The sequence below is a fragment of the Gobio gobio genome (genome assembly GCF_949357685.1).
Source record: "Gobio gobio genome assembly, chromosome: 17".
Lineage (NCBI taxonomy): Eukaryota > Metazoa > Chordata > Actinopteri > Cypriniformes > Gobionidae > Gobio > Gobio gobio.
The window spans coordinates 3,113,998-3,123,997 of record NC_137110.1 but is presented as its reverse complement, the minus strand read 5'-3'; the positions used below and the strand labels follow the sequence as shown (position 1 = coordinate 3,123,997).

At 37.3% G+C, this 10,000-nt stretch overlaps 1 protein-coding gene across 1 annotated transcript in view; it reads right to left on the bottom strand.

Annotated features, from left to right (window-relative positions):
- The window catches only part of spdef (SAM pointed domain containing ets transcription factor), a 42,190-nt gene that overhangs the window by 31,104 nt on the left and 1,086 nt on the right, over positions 1-10,000 (bottom strand). The gene's annotated exons all lie outside the window — the stretch shown is intronic.

Below are 10,000 nucleotides of genomic sequence, written 5' to 3'. Positions count from 1 at the left end.
ATCTCTGGGTTAAAACAACCCAATCTCTGGGTTAAAACAAACCAATCTCTGGGTTAAAACAACCCAACCCCTGGGTTAAAACAACCCAATCCCTGGGTTAAAACAATCCAATCTCTGGGTTAAAACAACCCAATTGCTGGGTTAAAACAATCCAATCTCTGGGTTAAAACAACCCAATTGCTGGGTTAAAACAATCCAATCTCTGGGTTAAAAACAACCCAATCTCTGGGTTAAAACAACCCAACCCCTGGGTTAAAACAACCCAATCCCTGGGTTAAAACAATCCAATCTCTGGGTTAAAACAACCCAATCTCTGGGTTAAAACAAACCAATCTCTGGGTTAAAACAACCCAATCTCTGGGTTAAAACAACCCAATCTCTGGGTTAAAACAATCCAATCTCTGGGTTAAAAACAACCCAATCTCTGGGTTAAAACAAACCAATCTCTGGGTTAAAACAACCCAATCTCTGGGTTAAAACAACCCAATCTCTGGGTTAAAACAAACCAATCTCTGGGTTAAAACAACCCAATCTCTGGGTTAAAACAACCCAATCTCTGGGTTAAAACAATCCAATCTCTGGGTTAAAAACAACCCAATCTCTGGGTTAAAACAAACCAATCTCTGGGTTAAAACAACCCAATCTCTGGGTTAAAACAACCCAATCTCTGGGTTAAAACAAGCAAATCTCTGGGTTAAAACAACCCAATCGCTGGGTTAAAACAAGCAAATCTCTGGGTTAAAACAATCCAATCTCTGGGTTAAAACAACCCAATCGCTGGGTTAAAACAAGCAAATCTCTGGGTTAAAACAACCCAATCCCTGGGTTAAAACAAGCAAATCTCTGGGTTAAAACAACCCAATCCCTGGGTTAAAACAAGCAAATCTCTGGGTTAAAACAACCCAATCCCTGGGTTAAAACAAGCAAATCTCTGGGTTAAAACAACCCAATCGCTGGGTTAAAACAATCCAATCTCTGGGTTAAAACAACCCAATTGCTGGGTTAAAACAAACCAATCTCTGGGTTAAAACAACCCAATCGCTGGGTTAAAACAAGCAAATCTCTGGGTTAAAACAACTCAATCTCTGGGTTAAAACAACCCAATCTCTTGGTTAAAACAACCCAATCTCTGGGTTAAAACAACCCAATCTCTGGGTTAAAAACAATCCAATCTCTGGGTTAAAACAACCCAATCTCTGGGTTAAAACAAGCAAATCTCTGGGTTAAAACAACTCAATATCTGGGTTAAAACAACCCAATTGCTGGGTTAAAACAAACCAATCTCTGGGTTAAAACAACCCAATCGCTGGGTTAAAACAAGCAAATCTCTGGGTTAAAACAACTCAATCTCTGGGTTAAAACAACCCAATCTCTTGGTTAAAACAACCCAATCTCTGGGTTAAAACAATCCAATCTCTGGGTTAAAACAACCCAATCTCTGGGTTAAAACAAGCAAATCTCTGGGTTAAAACAACTCAATCTCTGGGTTAAAACAACCCAATCTCTTGGTTAAAACAACCCAATCTCTGGGTTAAAACAACCCAATCTCTTGGTTAAAACAACCCAATCTCTGGGTTAAAACAACCCAATCTCTTGGTTAAAACAACCCAATCTCTGGGTTAAAACAACCCAATCTCTTGGTTAAAACAACCCAATCTCTGGGTTAAAACAATCCAATCTCTGGGTTAAAACAACCCAATCTCTGGGTTAAAACAACCCAATCTCTGGGTTAAAACAAACCAATCTCTCGGTTAAAACAATCCAATCTCTGGGTTAAAACAACCCAATCTCTGGGTTAAAACAAACCAATCTCTGGGTTAAAACAACCCAATCTCTGGGTTAAAACAACCCAATCTCTGGGTTAAAACAAACCAATCTCTGGGTTAAAACAACCCAATCTCTGGGTTAAAACAAGCAAATCTCTGGGTTAAAACAACCCAATCGCTGGGTTAAAACAAGCAAATCTCTGGGTTAAAACAACCCAATCGCTGGGTTAAAACAAGCAAATCTCTGGGTTAAAACAATCCAATCTCTGGGTTAAAACAACCCAATCGCTGGGTTAAAACAAGCAAATCTCTGGGTTAAAACAACCCAATCGCTGGGTTAAAACAACCCAATCCCTGGGTTAAAACAATCCAATCTCTGGGTTAAAACAAACCAATCTCTGGGTTAAAACAACCCAATCGCTGGGTTAAAACAATCCAATCCCTGAGTTAAAACAAGCAAATCTCTGGGTTAAAACAACCCAATCGCTGGGTTAAAACAAGCAAATCTCTGGGTTAAAACAACCCAATCGCTGGGTTAAAACAAGCAAATCTCTGGGTTAAAACAATCCAATCTCTGGGTTAAAACAACCCAATCGCTGGGTTAAAACAAGCAAATCTCTGGGTTAAAACAACCCAATCGCTGGGTTAAAACAACCCAATCCCTGGGTTAAAACAATCCAATCTCTGGGTTAAAACAAACCAATCTCTGGGTTAAAACAACCCAATCGCTGGGTTAAAACAATCCAATCCCTGAGTTAAAACAAGCAAATCTCTGGGTTAAAACAACCCAATCCCTGGGTTAAAACAAGCAAATCTCTGGGTTAAAACAACCCAATCGCTGGGTTAAAACAATCCAATCTCTGGGTTAAAACAAGCAAATCTCTGGGTTAAAACAACCCAATCGCTGGGTTAAAACAATCCAATCGCTGGGTTAAAACAATCCAATGGCTGGGTCAAAACAAACCAATCCCTGGGTTAAAACAACCCAATCGCTGGGTTAAAACAACCCAATCCCTGGGTTAAAACAAGCAAATCTCTGGGTTAAAACAACCCAATCGCTGGGTTAAAACAACCCAATCGCTGGGTTTGTCCATTTTCAACCCAACTTGGGTTGTTTTTAACCCAGCATGTCAGTAATATGTGTTTTGTATGATATTGTCATGTACGGGATGAAAACAATAAAAGCTTGAATTGTAAAAAAAAAAAAAAAGTTTTCTGAATATCTTTGGATAACAATGTCAAAACATTTATGATTTATCAGTGTCCATTATGAGTCCGTCATCTCTCTCTTCAGACTGTGGAAACTTCATTTCTCTGCAAACACAATCCTCCCCAGCTGTTTGAACAAAAACTGGCATGGCATGTTTATATGCAAATTGCCATATTAAGTCACTCAACCGCTGACAGCCGCCTTTGATAAGTATCTCGGATCCATTCTCAGATCCAGGGGAATTCTTCATGACTCAAGATCACATTTATTGTTCCTGGACCTGCAGAGCAGGTGTGTGTCCCTGTGCCAGCTTTAGTCACATGATGATCGGGTTATCGGCTTGTCAATCTCATCTTGTGACACGCAGACCAGAAGATTGAAATCAAATCTCATTTGTAAAGATCCATAAGAACCCATGAGCAACTGCTTTCCATATGATGGAAATGAGCCATGATTTTTACTTTTTTACATAAAAGTGCATCTATCCATCATAAAAGTGCATCTGTCCTTCATAAAAGTGCATCCATCCATCATAAAAGTGCATCCATCCATCATAAAAGTGCATCCATCCATCCTAAAAGTGCATCTATCCATCCTAAAAGTGCATCTATCCATCCATCCATCCATCCATCATAAAAGTGCATCCATCCATCCTAAAAGTGCATCTATCCATCCTAAAAGTGCGTCTATCCATCCATCCATCCATCATAAAAGTGCATCCATCCATCCTAAAAGTGCATCTATCCATCCTAAAAGTGCGTCTATCCATCCATCCATCCATCATAAAAGTGCATCCATCCATCCTAAAAGTGCATCTATCCATCCTAAAAGTGCATCTATCCATCCATCCATCCATCATAAAAGTGCATCCATCCATCCTAAAAGTGCATCCATCCATCATAAAAGTGCATCCATCCATCCTAAAAGTGCATCTATCCATCATAAAAGTGGATCTATCCATCATAAAAGTGCATCCATCCATCCATCCATCCATCCATCATAAAAGTGCATCCATCATAAAAGTGCATCTATCCATCATAAAAGTGGATCTATCCATCATAAAAGTGCATCCATCCATCCATCCATCCATCCATCATAAAAGTGCATCCATCATAAAAGTGCATCCATCAATCATAACAGTGCATCCATCCATCATAAAAGTGCATCTATCAATCATAAAAGTGCATCTGTCCTTCATAAAAGTGCATCCATCCATCCTAAAAGTGCATCTATCCATCCTAAAAGTGCGTCCATCCATCCTAAAAGTGCATCTATCCATCCTAAAAGTGCGTCTATCCATCCATCCATCCATCATAAAAGTGCATCCATCCATCCTAAAAGTGGATCTATCCATCATAAAAGTGCATCCATCCATCCTAAAAGTGCATCTATCCATCCTAAAAGTGCATCTATCCATCCATCCATCCATCATAAAAGTGCATCCATCCATCCTAAAAGTGCATCTATCCATCCTAAAAGTGCATCTATCCATCCATCCATCCATCATAAAAGTGCATCTATCCATCATAAAAGTGGATCTATCCATCATAAAAGTGCATCCATCCATCCATCCATCCATCCATCATAAAAGTGCATCCATCATAAAAGTGCATCCATCCATCATAAAAGTGCATCTATCCATCCATCCATCCATCATAAAAAAGCATCCATCCATCCTAAAAGTGCATCTATCCATCCATCCATCCATCCTAAAAGTGCATCTATCCATCCTAAAAGTGCATCTGTCCATCCTAAAAGTGCATCTATCCATCATAAAAGTGCATCCATCCATCATAAAAGTGCATCTATCCATCATAAAAGTGCATCTATCCATCATAAAAGTGCATCCATCCATCATAAAAGTGCATCTATCCATCATAAAAGTGCATCCATCCATCATAAAAGTGCATCCATCCATCATAAAGGTGCATCCATTCATCATAAAAGTACATCTATCCATCCATCCATCCATCCATCCATCCATCATAAAAGTGCATCCATCATAAAAGTGCATCCATCAATCATAAAAGTGCATCTGTCCTTCATAAAAGTGCATCCATCAATCATAACAGTGCATCCATCCATCATAAAAGTGCATCTATCAATCATAAAAGTGCATCTATCCATCATAAAAGTGCATCCATCCATCATAAAAGTGCATCCATCCATCCTAAAAGTGCATCTATCCATCCTAAAAGTGCATCTATCCATCCTAAAAGTGCGTCCATCCATCCTAAAAGTGCATCTATCCATCCTAAAAGTGCGTCTATCCATCCATCCATCCATCATAAAAGTGCATCCATCCATCCTAAAAGTGGATCTATCCATCATAAAAGTGCATCCATCCATCCTAAAAGTGCATCTATCCATCCTAAAAGTGCGTCTATCCATCCATCCATCCATCATAAAAGTGGATCTATCCATCATAAAAGTGCATCCATCCATCCATCCATCCATCCATCCATCCATCCATCCATCATAAAAGTGCATCCATCATAAAAGTGCATCCATCTATCATAACAGTGCATCCATCCATCATAAAAGTGCATCTATCCATCCATCCATCCATCATAAAAAAGCATCCATCCATCCTAAAAGTGCATCTATCCATCCATCCATCCATCCTAAAAGTGCATCTATCCATCCTAAAAGTGCATCTGTCCATCCTAAAAGTGCATCTATCCATCATAAAAGTGCATCCATCCATCCATCCATCCATCATAAAAGTGCATCCATCCATTATAAAAGTGCATCTATCCATCATAAAAGTGCATCCATCCATCATAAAAGTGCATCTATCCATCATAAAAGTGCATCCATCCATCATAAAAGTGCATCCATCCATCATAAAGGTGCATCCATTCATCATAAAAGTACATCTATCCATCCATCCATCCATCCATCCATCATAAAAGTGCATCCATCCATCCATCCATCCATCCATCATAAAAGTGCATCCATCCATCATAAAAGTGCATCCATCCATCCATCATAAAAGTGCATCCATCCATCATAAAAGTGCATCTATCCATCATAAAAGTGCATCTATCCATCATAAAAGTGCATCTATCCATCCATCCATCCATCATAAAAGTGCATCCATCCATCATAAAAGATCCTCCATCCATCATAAAAGTGCATCTATCCATCATAAAAGTGTATCCATCTATCATAACAGTGCATCCATCCATCATAAAAGTGCATCTATCCACCCATCCATCCATCATAAAAGTGCATCCATCCATCATAAAAGATCATCCATCCATCATAACAGTGCATCCATCCATCATAAAAGTGCATCTATCCACCCATCCATCCATCATAAAAGTGCATCTATCCATCATAAAAGTGCATCCATCTATCATAACAGTGCATCCATCCATCATAAAAGTGCATCCATCCATCCATCATAAAAGTGCATCTATCATCATAAAAGTGCATCTATTCATCATAAAAGTGCATCTATCCATCATAAAAGTGCATCTATCATCATAAAAGTGCATCTATCCATCATAAAAGTGCATCTATCCATCATAAAAGTGCATCTATCATCATAAAAGTGCATCCATCTATCATAAAAGTGCATCTATCATCATAAAAGTGCATCCATCTATCATAAAAGTGCATCTATCATCATAACAGTGCATCCATCTATCATAAAAGTGCATCCATCCATCATAAAAGATCATCCATCCATCATAACAGTGCATCCATCCATCATAAAAGATCATCCATCCATCATAACAGTGCATCCATCCATCATAACAGTGCATCTATCCATCATAAAAGTGCATCTGTCCATCATAAAAGTGCATCCATCCATCATAAAAGTGCATCTATCCATCATAAAAGTGCAAATAAATACGGTGTAGCGTGACCAAAAGCTACATTCCGCAATGTAGCTATTTTGTTTCATATTTATGTTTGAATATTATCGGATAGTTTACAAAATCAAATAATTCGGACAGTTTTTGCCATTGAAATGACTGGGGAAAAATGTCCCAATAGCCCTGAATTCACCCCATACTCTTTGAAATCATAATTACATTGCATTATGTTGCTTGAAACCCCAAATATTATAACATTCTTCATAAACAATTATTCAGTTATTTGTAACAATGTCATTTATAGCTACTTTTTGATAGTAACTTGTAGTGTAGCTATTTTTCAAAAGAAAAATGTTACTTAACCACTTTAACTCACAAGTAGCTTGTAAGTTAAAGTAGTTCTATTTAGACAAAAGTTGAATATATAATGGATAGATGCACTTTTTGGGGCTTCAAAACAGAAACAGTCATGAACTGCCTTTATAACACTTGGAAGAGCCAGGATATTTATTAATATAACTCTGATTGTGTTCGTCTGACAGAAGAATGTCATGCACACCTAGGATGAGCTGAGTGTGAGTAAATCTTGGGGTCATTTTCATTTTTAGGTGAACTATCCCTTTAACACTACTTTAGCTCTACAAGGATATTGACAGCGCCAAGATCTTCTCATCTGAGCTCTCATTGGTCTGTCACCGCTCGTCAATGTCAGAATGTTTGAGATGACCAATCAAATCAAAGTAGGCGGGCTTTATGTTCACAGAAGCTGCTGAGCTCAAACGACGCGTCGTAACGTTTCTTCAGTAAACAAACTGAGATGTTAGTATGTTAGTAGGGATGTCACAAGTACGGTACCGGTACCAAGTCGTTTCTGAAATGTTGAAAATGTGATATACACCAGCATTTCTGTAGTACAGGTAATATTCAGTACTAATATAACGTTAGCAGCTGCTTTCAGCCGCTTCCGTGTTTACTAGGAGCTCTGTAGCCGATATAGACGAGTGTCTGTGAATATCAAACCGCAAAAAGACTATTTCAATATTAGTTCTGTATGTTCTGCAAGTCACTGAATGAATGTCGCTGATGCGTGGTTTCACACACACACACACACACACACACGCGCGCGCGCGAGCGTCTAACGTCTCTAACATGAGGACATAAGCACAAACTTAATCTACAAAGTCACTTAAACAGCATTTTACCGTTTACTTTGAGAAAAACTATTGCCATAATATCATAAACACACAAACTCAAAGCTCACGGCAACCCGTCAAAATAAAAGTTCGGCTTTACTTGAAGAAACTGACAGAATTATATTAGGCTACTGTTGTCTAAATCTAAAAATACTATTACTAGCTGTGCTATTATTATATAATATTACTATTATAAGGTGGGTTGCTTATTTTCACGGTCTATTTTTATAAACAATGTTTATTTTTAAACCGCGTGTAGCCTTCAAATGTTTAGCCTATTATTTACCTATAATGATTACTATCATAAATAATTAATTTCATATTTTTTCCAAATAGTTAAACAAAATAAGAAGTGTGTAGAAGCGTCAAATATTAATGTTATTGGTACCAACTACTGGCATTTTGGTTTTGTGACATCCCTAGCTAAACTAATTCATATTTAACAGCTGTTTTAGGATAGAAATGTTAAGCCAACACAAATAATCATGCAAACTAATAACATTTAGTGTAATTTTGTCATTAAAAAAGGACATTAATGAAGCCGGTATAAGATAATGAATGCGTACATATTGTGAATTAACTTATTTACCTAGCCTTCAGTGAATTAACTTGTCTATAAAAATGTTTAATATCTTAAATATAATTTGACCCTTTGTTTACTTTCTTCACTGACGCAGATGGAAATGAAAAGACTTCAGGAGGGGAAGAGGGAAAGAAAGAGTGAACGAGTGATGAAGAAGAAAGCAGGTATGACAAATAATCTAACGTGGTCATTTCTTTGGCCTTCAAACATCTTAAAATTCATATATGTAGGAAAAATGTTCCTAAAGGCTCTTTCTGGAACAATCGATGCTCAAAAAACCCCAGAATCATTGAGATTTTTGATCTATTCCTTTAAGAACGGACATTTGCTGTATAAGCCAACTCGACACAGCTCCATCATCAGTTCAGCCCCTGTCACTCAGAGCAATCTAACACTTTAGCTCAGGCACAATACCGTGCTTAGCCTCAATGGAAATCAATTGAAACTTTACATTTGCCTTTGGGAATTGAGCTCTTTTCTTCTTCTGAAGGATTTGGACGGCGGCCAGAACACAAGTCACTTGCACTTTTCCCTTCAGGGGGAAATAAACAGTCATTTGTGGTTTGCTGGTGCTGTTCTGGAGGCCAGCCAGACGACATGAGAAAACTATGAGCTTTACACCTTTTAATTATAATCTTTCTAGAAGAGGACACACACACACACATCTCATGTGAACGACAGGTGAACTGTGTCAGGTTTAGAACAGGTGCATTCAGACTCTTCTGAAATCATATCGGCCTCTATCGATGACAGGCTAGACGATACAAGCTTAAAATACACACTTTTACAAATGCACAAACGTTTGGACACGTCCTCGTTCTTTATGGAGCGCCACAGTCGGTTCCGGAAGTAAAAACTACATTCATTTTCTCCATGGGGAAATTGATTTTGAACAATAACTTATGAACCTTTAAAGACAGAAACACTGTGAGAGACGAGGTTATTAATCCATGATATTTCCTCACAAAATACTAAATTATATTATATATTAATTATATTATATTACATTTTATTATATTATATTACATTTGATTATATTACATTTGATTATATTACATTTTATTATATTATATTTTATTATATTTAGTGCTGGGCAATCGGTTAATCGCGATTAATTGCATCCAAAATAAAAGTTTGTGTTTACGTAATATATGTGTGTGTGTACTGTGTATAATTATTATTTATTTAACAATACACACACATGCATGCATGTATATATTTAAGAAAAATTTTATATTTATATATAAATTATTTATATATACAATAAATTAAATGTATACACAGTATATACATGCAAACATTTCTTAAATATATACATGAAGGAGTGTGTATACATAATAATTATACACAGCACACACACATATATTATGTAAACACAAACTTTTATTTTGGATGCGATTAATCATGATTAATCGATTGTC